The sequence below is a fragment of the Pelodiscus sinensis genome, chromosome 12, assembly GCF_052426305.1.
Source record: "Pelodiscus sinensis isolate ZL-2025 chromosome 12, ASM5242630v1, whole genome shotgun sequence".
NCBI classification, from domain to species: domain Eukaryota; kingdom Metazoa; phylum Chordata; order Testudines; family Trionychidae; genus Pelodiscus; species Pelodiscus sinensis.
The window spans coordinates 19,249,784-19,260,921 of record NC_143063.1 but is presented as its reverse complement, the minus strand read 5'-3'; positions in this window follow the sequence as shown (position 1 = coordinate 19,260,921).

Here is an 11,138-nt window from a genome sequence, read left to right as displayed (position 1 = left end):
AATGATCCCGTCTCATTTAAAGGTGGTCTCTCACAACAGATTAAAATTCAAAGTCCATTGACGTCCATAGCAATTTCTCCATTGATTTCAATGGCCTTTGGATAAGGCTCTGTATCCTTACTCAGAAAATGCCCCACTGACTGAGTTTGCCTGAGTAAAGTTCGCTAGGTTGGCCTCCAGTAGAACAGAAAGGCATCAGCAAAATCTACCTTTTTTGACAGGTCATCTTATTGTCCTTGCGTGCTCTGAAGTTTGAAAGGCATTGTCAGAGGTACGTTCCCAATATTTTTAAACTAATGTTCATGTTAGTACAATCACTTTTCATCTATTTTTCCATATGCATTTCCAGAATATACATTGCCTCATTGTAAGAGGAGCACCTTATCAGCTGACATGCCACTAATCCACCTTCTTCAGTATTCTTACACTAAAAATAACACACCCACCAAGACCCCAGCCAGTTCCTGTACCCTCCCTCCTGGCCAGACCCCCCCACCTCCACACACACAGCAGTACCACTAACCACCACAGGCTCCAAGGCAGATATGGGAGTGGCTCCACACCCCCAGAAAAGGCAGGGCTGAGGGCTATGCCTCTTCTCAGCAAAGATTTAATGGAACAGGCCTGGAGCAAAGAGCATATTAACTGTTTTGACTACACAAGAATTGTAAGTAAATATAGCACACACTATTGCAATGTATTCATTAGTATTTCCTCTTTCTTAATTGTACACTAATTAACAAAATCCTCATTTTCCATTCCAGTGAGCACCTGATGCTCACACTTGGTTTTTCAGTAATTCCTACTATGTAGTTCATCCAAACTTCAGTTCACTTTTTGGCAAAAGGGTTGATGGCATTTCAATGATCCTGTTGGTGAATCCATTCTGTACAGGTTATTATGCCTGTCTCATTACTGTACCATCTGAGCATCCTGCACTAACGCATTAAGCAATGTGATTAATGGGTCACATATTTCAGTTTGTATAGCCAACCCAAGTCTAAGATTTGTCTAATAAATTCAAATATTACTCACATCTCCAGGTTCCAGTTCTTTAGCAAGAAGGTTGGTTTTTACACATGTTAGCAGGTAATAATATTTTCATTATAAGCCACACTCTGACATTAGTTCTGTAGGTTGGCTATAAAAATTAACAATATAAATACTGGTGTTATAGTGCAGTAGATTGGATGCATATACTGGCATCTTTCCACTGGTGGCCAGATGTTAAAACTGACTCAAATACTTAGCCAAGTTCCCTCCCCCATCCCCATTTAATGCCTGGACTTTCATTGTGTATAACGAGAATTTCCTTTGGCTGTGTAGGAAGTGTTGTAATGGGCCGTTGTGTTCATTACAGTGGGCCAGTGAAATTCACCCAAGGGTAGAGTGTTAGTGCAAGGCATGTGAACGACCTTACATCTTCAAAGTAATGCTTAAGTGGGATGTTAGGGGTGACTAGGCTTGTGCTGACCCATAGCATACAGTTGAATTTCATCTGCTGTGAATGTGCACAATATTAGAGCAGTATGAAGCATTCAGTTTTGTGGGAAAAGGACAATGATTCCTTATTGTGGTTCATGCCAATATGTAGGTACTCCATGGGATCCTGAATGACTCAGATAAAGTTGCCCTTATTTACAAGTCTACAACCTGACATTTTATTGTAGGCTTCCTGCTTGCTAAAAATATCTTAAAACCAACAGAACTAGAAGTTGGTCCAGAAAACACATAGGCTACGTCTAGACTACATCCCTTTTTCGGAAAAGGGATGTAAATTAGACGTATCGCAATTGCTAATGAAGCGGAGAAAAGCGCCAGTCTAGACGCTGATCTTTCGAAAAATAAAGCCTTTTCCGAAAGATTCCTTATCCCTTATTTCAAGCGTCTAGACTGGCACTTTTCTCCGACAAAGCTCCGTGCCGAAAAAAAGTGGCAGCCATTTTTATGCTAATCTCCAAAAAAAGGATATAGTCTAGGCATAGCCATATTGTTTATTTTGTGTTAGCTAATATAGAAATAAAGAGTTAGTTTATCCTTGATTTTCACTGAAAACCAAGGATTGGATTCTGCTTTCAGTTATGCCAGTTAAAATCAGAAAATTTCAGAGTCTGCAGTGGAAACATTCTTGAATTAATCCATTTCAGAGCAGAGTCAGGCCCTGAGAAATTAGATCTCAATGCAGTAGTACTACTAAAACCTCTTTTTTTTAAGCCTCATTAATTGCCAGTACATTATAGTCCCTGAGCTGGAATAGTACTCTTGTGGGGCAAATGAAATTAAAACTGACACTGTACACATGGGGGAACAGAACAAAAAAAGTTTTATGAGAATAAAAAAGCTTCAGATTGAGAATTAGGCAATATATTAGCAAAGGAATTTCTGGAGTTACAAACAGGGAACTAAATACATCATATATCACTGGAAGATTTTTTTCACATACTTTGATAATGTAATAGGATTTCTGGCAGCTTATGTGTTGATGGCATTAGTACTCATTGGAATATGTCATTAACCACTGTTTCTCTGAAAATATAGTTGTGTGTTAAGTGAAAGGGTAAATTCTTTTCTGGCCAAAAGCAACAATTAATCACGTGCTTCATTTTGGAATGAATTTTACATTGAATAGTATTTGGCATAGATGGATAACATGATATGGCTCCATTTGGTTAAACTTTAACAGTGTGTGCCATCATTATTTAAGTATTAATTGGTCAGTGGCTAATTAGTAGTACTCTGTAGGATGCACAGCAACTCCCTGTGCTATAGAAATAATAATAAAATGAAACGTAAATGCTAAGACTTAAGCTCAAAGATTTTTTATTGGTATTTCATAATCTTAATACTTTATTGCTCCTTTCTTTCCAACACAGATGATAGTTAGGGCAATATTCCATACTATCTGCAGAAGGCTATCAAGGTTCATCCTTATAACAGATTGGTACTTCATCAAAAATACATATTAAATTTGAAAGACAGAATATATTTGAGCATGGTATCTATCATTCCACACCTATACCAACTGAGGGGTAGAAAACTGCAATAACTTCCAAGGATTAACCCTAAAGATTACATTACTAGGCCCATCAAAACTACTAAGACTAGTAAGTATAAAGATATGCACATGAAATAGTCTTCGTAGGAAGGGGACCTTAGAATGAAAATTCAGTTTCACAGGTGACAAAACATCAAAATATACTACAGTATTTCAGTAACGCTGATATTTTACATATTCTGAAAAAAGTAAAGCTCCTTATAACAAGGAAACATCTGTTCATTCTTTACATTAACAAAAAGTTTTATTGACAGACTCTTAAAAACTCTATACTAATATCTTAATCATATAGAATTTCTTCTTTTAGCCATATTCCTGCAATAACATAAATTAATGATAATCTAATCATTCCAAAACAGCATAGAAAATGTCCTTAAAACTACATTAGTTAAACCCACCCTAGATTTCTACAGTGTCTCCTTCATACATGATGATTCTATGTGGGAACATTCCTTGTCCAGTAGTTAATAGAGCAGTTTCTTTGAAATGGGGTAGGCCCCTGCTGTCAATTTCCTTTTGTGGACTATTAACCCGTTCCTGTGTACCTTGATATGATTTATATACATCAACCTTCTCTCACACACTGAAAGGTGCTTCTGCTCAGCATGGGCAACAAAACACACATATGATCTGAAAGCTTAGTCAGTTTGGAAAGAGGAGGAGCCAAAAAACATGAACAAAAGAGTGAACAAAAAAGAAGTGTTTGAGACACTACTGGTTTATTGCTGATTTTTCTCAAACTTTCCAGAAATACTAGGAGTAGGATGAGACTATGGCATGGAGGGTTGTTTTTTTTTAAGGTGAAATAGAATGCAGGCTGAAATTCAAAATTCAGCCTTCTCATGCAAAGGTAACAGTTAATGTCTATTACCATTCTTTAATACATGTACTGTTTTTCTATGTATCTACTTTTTTCCCCGCCTTGGGATAATTCTGAGTACTGTTTCTTAATTAGATGACTGGAATCGCTTCTTACCATTCTCAGCACTCCTCTTTTTAAATGTATTTTCTGCTTTTCAGTAGTTAATCCTGTGATAGACTATCCTAGTTCATTTTTTGGCTGACACGTTTTGACCTCCCACTTCGGTTTTGTGACTTTTTTTTATTAGACAGCTCTAATCTTTGAGTTATTCCACACCTTATTAAAATCTATTGTGCTTTGAGAACATAGACTTTAATTCTCTACATTTTATATTACGATGTTTGTTGTTATTTAACATAGTCAATTTAGTTTTTACTTATTCCACAGTGCTTTCAGTTTAAGAAAATTAAGCACAAATCCTGGCATTCAGCCCCCTATAGCTGCTACGGGAGATGAAATCAGGGGCTGTTTTTCACATAAACTTCATTTTTTCCCTAAGAGGAATGAGTTGTGCTATTATTTTGCACTAGAACTAATGGCCATTATGCAAATAATTTTAGCAACTTTAAATACTGTCAAGACATCCAGCATCCTGCTGGTTTGGCAGCCATTGCATATTTGATTTTTTTCTTGAAGCGCTGAACTCCAGGGCTGTTAAGATTTAGATCATCTAACACTGCCAGCAATTCATGTGCACATTTGTCCTCTGACAAAGAAAAGCTACAGTGGAAGTACGTAAGATTTTCCAGAAGCCACCACACTGCAGTATCTGAGAGTGCTCATTTTTCTGCTGTTTAAAGAAATGGGGAGATTCTGTGGTCTCTCAGATACCATGGTGTCAGAAATATTGATAAATTCTGACTTTTCTGGATTCGATTCTGCACAATGCAGGATTAGTTAATTCTATTTTTGCATGTACCATGGTTTTCAACACTTTATTTTTTCAAGTTCTTGCAATCTTGCAAGAACTTCCTGGAAGCTCAGGAGTTTGGGGTGAGCTAGAGTTATTGTTGCAGCCCTGGCTTCCGACATGAGAAGCTGCTGTCAGCAGCCTGAGTGGCGTGTGTCAAGACTGCAGTTCTAGCTTCAAACAGCAGAAGCACTCATTATTTTAGGCACCAGTGGAGTGTATTGATGCTTATAAGCAGAAAACAGGAAGTGATGATCAAGACAAAGGTGCACAAGAGACGCAAGCCTCTATCAAGGGAAGTGCCATTGTGCGGCCACAACATTCTGCTTGTCTAACAGCAGAAGAAAAAAGTGATCTGCCTTGTGCTGAGGCGTAAGAACTCCATTCGTGTGCATAGCTTCACAGAAAAACTCGCCTGCTTGGGGGCATCCATGCTTCCATTACATCTCACTCTTTTTTACTCTATCCTTTTTCAAGTAGATGACTATGCGCACAAAGGTCTTAATACTCACTTCCATTCAGTGAGTATTCCATTCAGTGCTAAGGACTATGCCTAATGCTTAATTTTAGGCTTGAGCTACTCTTAAAATTTAGATCGCTACAGCATTCTTGTTCCCCATTATGTCATCCTAACTCCCGGTGTAGACGTGGCTAGAGAAACGGAACAATGTTTCCCACCATGTTGGGAGGTGAGTTACCTACAACGATGGAATCCACCCTCCTTCTGTCCACTTCTGGAATCCACTTTCCCCACACTGCTACAGCTCAGGAGCTGTGCCACTCTCATACCCATAGCGTAGACAAGCACGTAGGCCAGTGCCCAGCCTTTGTTGATATGTGTGCTGCAATACAAGAAGTTAGCGCTGCACACGCCACTCCCAAGGACATGGAGACTCAGGGCCCAGACGATGGACAGACGTTTGAGAATGTCATTATCTAAGAAACATAATAGAGATTTAAAAATATAAACTATATGTTTGTTAGAAAAATTAAAAACAACAAAACATAAGAAAAAGAGTAGCTGAAAATTTCAGCTCATCTTCCTTTCACCACCCCCCTGCACTTCTACTTTCAGAATGATTTCCAATAGTCTCATGAACTGCTTGGGTTCTATATTGATATTCTATTCTACGTGAAAGGCAGCATAACAGTATGAATTTAATCCGTAAGTATAAAATAACTAATTATATTCTCCTTTTGCAATATGAACAGCGTGTTTTCTTTTCATATGCTTACAGTATTTTTGCTCATCCTCTATAGTTTATATACAGCTGAGAAAAGTGAACTCCCAAGTAAACAAGCTGCACAGTTGTAAACTTGAGCATGCCACTTGGCTTACAATACATATCTTTATACCCTTATGCTCTTTCAGTTACATCATTTACAAAATGTACTAAGTACAGAATCTTTGAAGTATGATTAAAGACCATAAAACAGATTTTGTATGAGTTCAACTGAGAATATGCTTTACAATGGTATAAAAGGAAATTTTAGCATGAAAGGAAGCTAGTAAGTCTGTGCATGATCCATTCCTCCCAACCCTTTGCAGTGAACAGATTTACAATATTACACACTATTTTTTCTTCCATTCACTTGTGTAAGTCTTCTCTGAAACTACATTTGTTATTATAACTGCTGCCTTCAGTACTTTATTCCAAATATTGATTATAGTTCTGTGCATGTAAAATGATACTTCAGTACAATTCTTTCTCCCTGACCCTTTACTAACCTAAACTGGTACTATGTGCACTTGTCATCTTATTAGAGCTAGAAATAATTTTTCAGACTTACTCTAAAAAGTGAGTCCCTGATTGACCTTGTTTCCATAATATTCTCCTTGTATGTTAAAGTGGCTAGAATTATGTGCCAAATGTAACTGCACAGAAAATACTTTGGAAAGTGATGTGGGGCAACACCTATTCCTTTTGGCCAAGATTTTTAAAAATAGGCATTGAGACCATATTAAAGCTATAAAATAAATGGCTTGAATTTCCAACATATTGAACAGGCAACAAATCCTATTGAATCGGACTTTAGCTTCTGAGCGTCAGACATTTATTTAGGAACCTAAATATGGATTTCAAAGCTTCAAAAGAGGATCTGGCTTTTCAGGATCTTGCTTATAAATATTACCGACTGTGCAAACTGTGTTAAATGAGGATGAATTTCTTGCATAATTAACATTCAGGTGTAATGCACATACAGCTTGACTGCTATATGAAACACTCATGGCATCTTAAATACATCTAGTAAACTTAGTGACAAAACTGTTCACAAACTGGCCAAAAAGACAATCAGCTTTCTAACCCGTGTATTTCTCAGAGAGTATCTGCAAAGGCTTATTTCATTTTTTTAACCCCACAGAACAAACTCCAATAAGGCAGAGGCTACATGTTTGCATGCTGATGCTCTAGTAACAAGGGCTTAGTAAAATGAATGAAAATGATTAAATGTTTTCTGATTTTGGGGAAGTAATCATTTGGCCAGTGGAAGAAATTTTTTCCATCCCTGCACTGTTGACAAAATAAGCTGGATGTCACCAGACCATAAAACAGGGAACCAAATTGATATTACAATTTGGCACAAATGGAGAAGAACTTTAGAGGACACACATGGTGCAGAAAAAGATCATACATTAGTGGTAGCTACATTGAGAATAAAAATAAGAAAGAAAGAGAACCAAACATCAGAGACACTAATGTTATGTCATCAAACAAAAACCGACAAGTGTTTTAAATTGTGCTTGCAAGCAGATACCAGGCACTTGAAGATGAAGACTATGGAGAAGTGTATGGCAAATGGAAATGTGTAAATGAAATTTTCACTAGTCTGTAAAGAAACACAACAAATAGTTGTCTGATGACACATGGCAGGAAATAGAAAGAAGATGTAAAATTAAAACAGATTTCTTTGTTCTTTGTAGTAGTTCCCCCCTGGAGACACTGTTACTGATTTCTTGTTCTTGCTGGATTTAGTTTCAGTTTAATTTTACAGGAAAGATACATGAAATGTTAGAGACAAAATAGCAACATGAACAGATTGCCACAGCACAAAATGTCCATTTCAAGTAAAATACTTGCACGCATTATCCTAGACAGACTATAGAAAGCAGTAGATTCAAAACTATGGCAAGAACAGGTAGAATTCAAAAAGGTGAAAAGCATACGTCAACGCATAACTCCACGTACACCACAGAATTATCAACCGAATGGCATTCACTGCTGTACATGTATTTCATAAATTTCCAAAAAGCCTTTTACATGGCGAATAGCATAGACATGGAAATTGCTCTACTACTATGGAACCCCCCCCCCCCCAAATATGTGATTATAATTTAGAATTTCTATGAAAATATGAAATGCAAAGTACACTATTACCTCGGTACTCCGGGTGTCCCTAATTTGGGAACAACCATAGTACAGACCCTAGCAGGCGGAGGTGGAAGTGGTTCTGCACGCTGCCACTCTCCCTCTCCTTCAGCTGAATAAATGGCCTCACACTACTGTGCTCTGTTAGAGGCCTTTCCCTGCCGCACCCATAGCAGTGGAGGGTAGTTCCTGGGAACAGCGAAAGACATGGAGTGGGTGCACTCATTCCACCGCACTTCGCTTCCCCGTGGCTCCCGCCACTGCTTCTGTCCCATGCCAGATTCCCCCACCCCCAGAGGTCCCCAAAGCTGTGTCCTCGTGGATGGGGTACCATAGGGAGAGAGGTTGGGGCCATGGCAGGAAAGAGCAGAGCATGAGAAACATGAACAGGCCCACTCCCCACCCACCCTGCACCTGCTGGATTTTCCAAGTCAGAGTGCAATTTCTCTGGACTGGGATGGCCTGTGGGCTGGGTCCCTGGGCTAGACTGTAACCTAAGCATACTTGTGCTCAGGAGCAATGCTCCCTCTGAAAAGGTGGGTATGGCTAACACCACGTCCCAGGATGGATATAGTTTGGGATCTATACAGGAGGCGAACTTGGTTTTAGAGTAGGTTGGGAAAGAAACCTGCTCAGATTGCTGTTATAGTTATGTTAACTGTACTGGAGCTTAGATATCGGGTTAGATATTGGATTCAAATTGCATTAATAATTGATATATAAATATCAATTCTATTTGAATCCAATGTAACTTACTAACACTGACTTTCAAAATTTAATTTCAGTGATATATTCATCTGGACCTGGTCTTACAAACATTTAGTACCACACATGCTGCCATAAAGTTGTCACATTGGGCTTCCTTACATAAATAAAATTACTCATGCAACTATATACTGCAGGACTAGACTTTTGTCTGCAATATTTTTTAAATAAAATTTCTATCACAAATTCTCCAAGTCTTAGGTTTTCATTTCCTTTCCAAAACCTCACCAATTCTTTTGCTGAGCTCTTAGAATATAATAGTCCATGTATATCTGGTTAATGCCTAGACTTTGAACGTGTACGTTAGTTGCACTAATTAGTGTCGTTCATGAAAGAATTCTTTGTTTTACACACAGGTCTGAATAATACGATTCTGAGCTGTATTTACTCTCATTACCCAAGAGTTGGATGTGTCACATACTTTATGCAGCTGTAAAAGAGTTTTTATACTTGTTTTGGTATGAATTTATGATAAAGTCTGCAATGTGATGCTGCTTTATATCGATGATTAGTTTAATAAGCTTATTGATTTAATTTGAGAGAGGGCTGCCAATCCCTTTGGTTTTATTCAAAATATTTACCACCAGTCTAAAATGATATCCCATGTGAAGGTATTGTTTTCACACTGTGGCCTACAGTACACTATCACAGCTTGTTAAAGATGAAGGCTGAGATTAAATACACCCCACTTGGCAAAGGGCACATTGTGAACAATTGCTTCTGACCTATGCTACAAAACACTTATTCACAACTGCCGCTCATCACTTCCTTCTACATCTATCCTGGGGGACCTAAAAGAGCACTGGCATGTTCCATGCAACGCTGACTGTGAACTAGTGCCCTCAGTGCTAACGCGGTGTGATCACTTGCTGTCACTCCAACCCCCGACACTTTCTCTTTCTTGACAAATTAGTAATAATAATTGCACACCACAGTTCTAGCCTCATCCAACTCTTCTCACCAGAGTCTTTTTTAATATAATTAGCAGTAAGCAAGACACTGAGCTAATAGGCATTAAAAAAAAGAGCTGCAAAAATTACATTTAATTCAGTCTGTCATCAGGGTATTTCCAATCTGAGATGGACCCAGGCCACAGTGTTGGCATACAGATACAAACTTGCACCAAGACCGAATTGTTCAGTATGGAAGCTTTAAAGCAAGCCTGGACAAAATATGGCCCGCGGGCCAGATCTGGCCCACCAAGACACTCGCGGAGGCAGTGGGAAGCCCCAGAGAGGCTCCCCTGTTTGCCTCGCAGCCCCGCACACCATGCAGAAAAGCGGCCGCAGGGCTCCATTTCTGTTTTGAAACTGGAGGGGAGGAGGGAAGTTTTAGGAGCCGCCCCGCCACCAGCACATTTCCATTGGCCAGTTTCTGGCAGAAACCAGCCAATGTGACCTGCTTGTTAGAATAACAGCAGCTAAGAAGAATCATGCCCACTCTCCTGGACTCAGTTATTCATGAAGCACATGGCCTGACAAGCAGGCAGGCTGGCTGGGAAACACTTAAGCTCTGCAGGCAGGCAGGCTAGTTTGACAGTTGACAAGTAAGTCTCTTGGCCAAGGACTGCTTCTGGGACCCCAGCCCTTTCCTGTCCCAACTCTCTGCCCCACTCCATCCCCACTCAACAGACCCAAACCCTCTCTCCCCCTCATTCACCCATACCCTTTCCCAGATCTGGCACCCCAGTCTCTTGCCCCAGATTACAATCCCCTCCTACCCGAGGTCACAACCCAAATGCCTGCACTCTAGTCCCCTGCCCCAGGTCACAACTGCCTGCTTCACCCCAACTCCCTCCCAGACTCCAGTCTCCCTCCTACACCCCTTACTCCAAGCTCCCTTCTGCACTCAACCTCCATTCCAGACCCCGCATCTTCATTAATATCATGGAAGAGTGCAGCCCTCAACCACATTCAAAAATCTTGGAATGCCCTCCCCTTCAAAATTATTGCCCACCCCTGTTTTAAAGGGTCTGCATCATGCCTTAGTTCATATTAGGGATGTTAAGAATCAGTCGACTAGTCGATTTCCCCCCCTCCTCACTGCCTCTATCAAATAGAGGCAGCAAAGGGGCGGGGAAGAGGGAGTACTTCAAAGCAGCAGCTGACCCTGGTGCCACATGGCATTTCAAAGCGGCAGTGCAGCATGGAGCTCAGGGTCAGCGGGGGACTCTGAGTC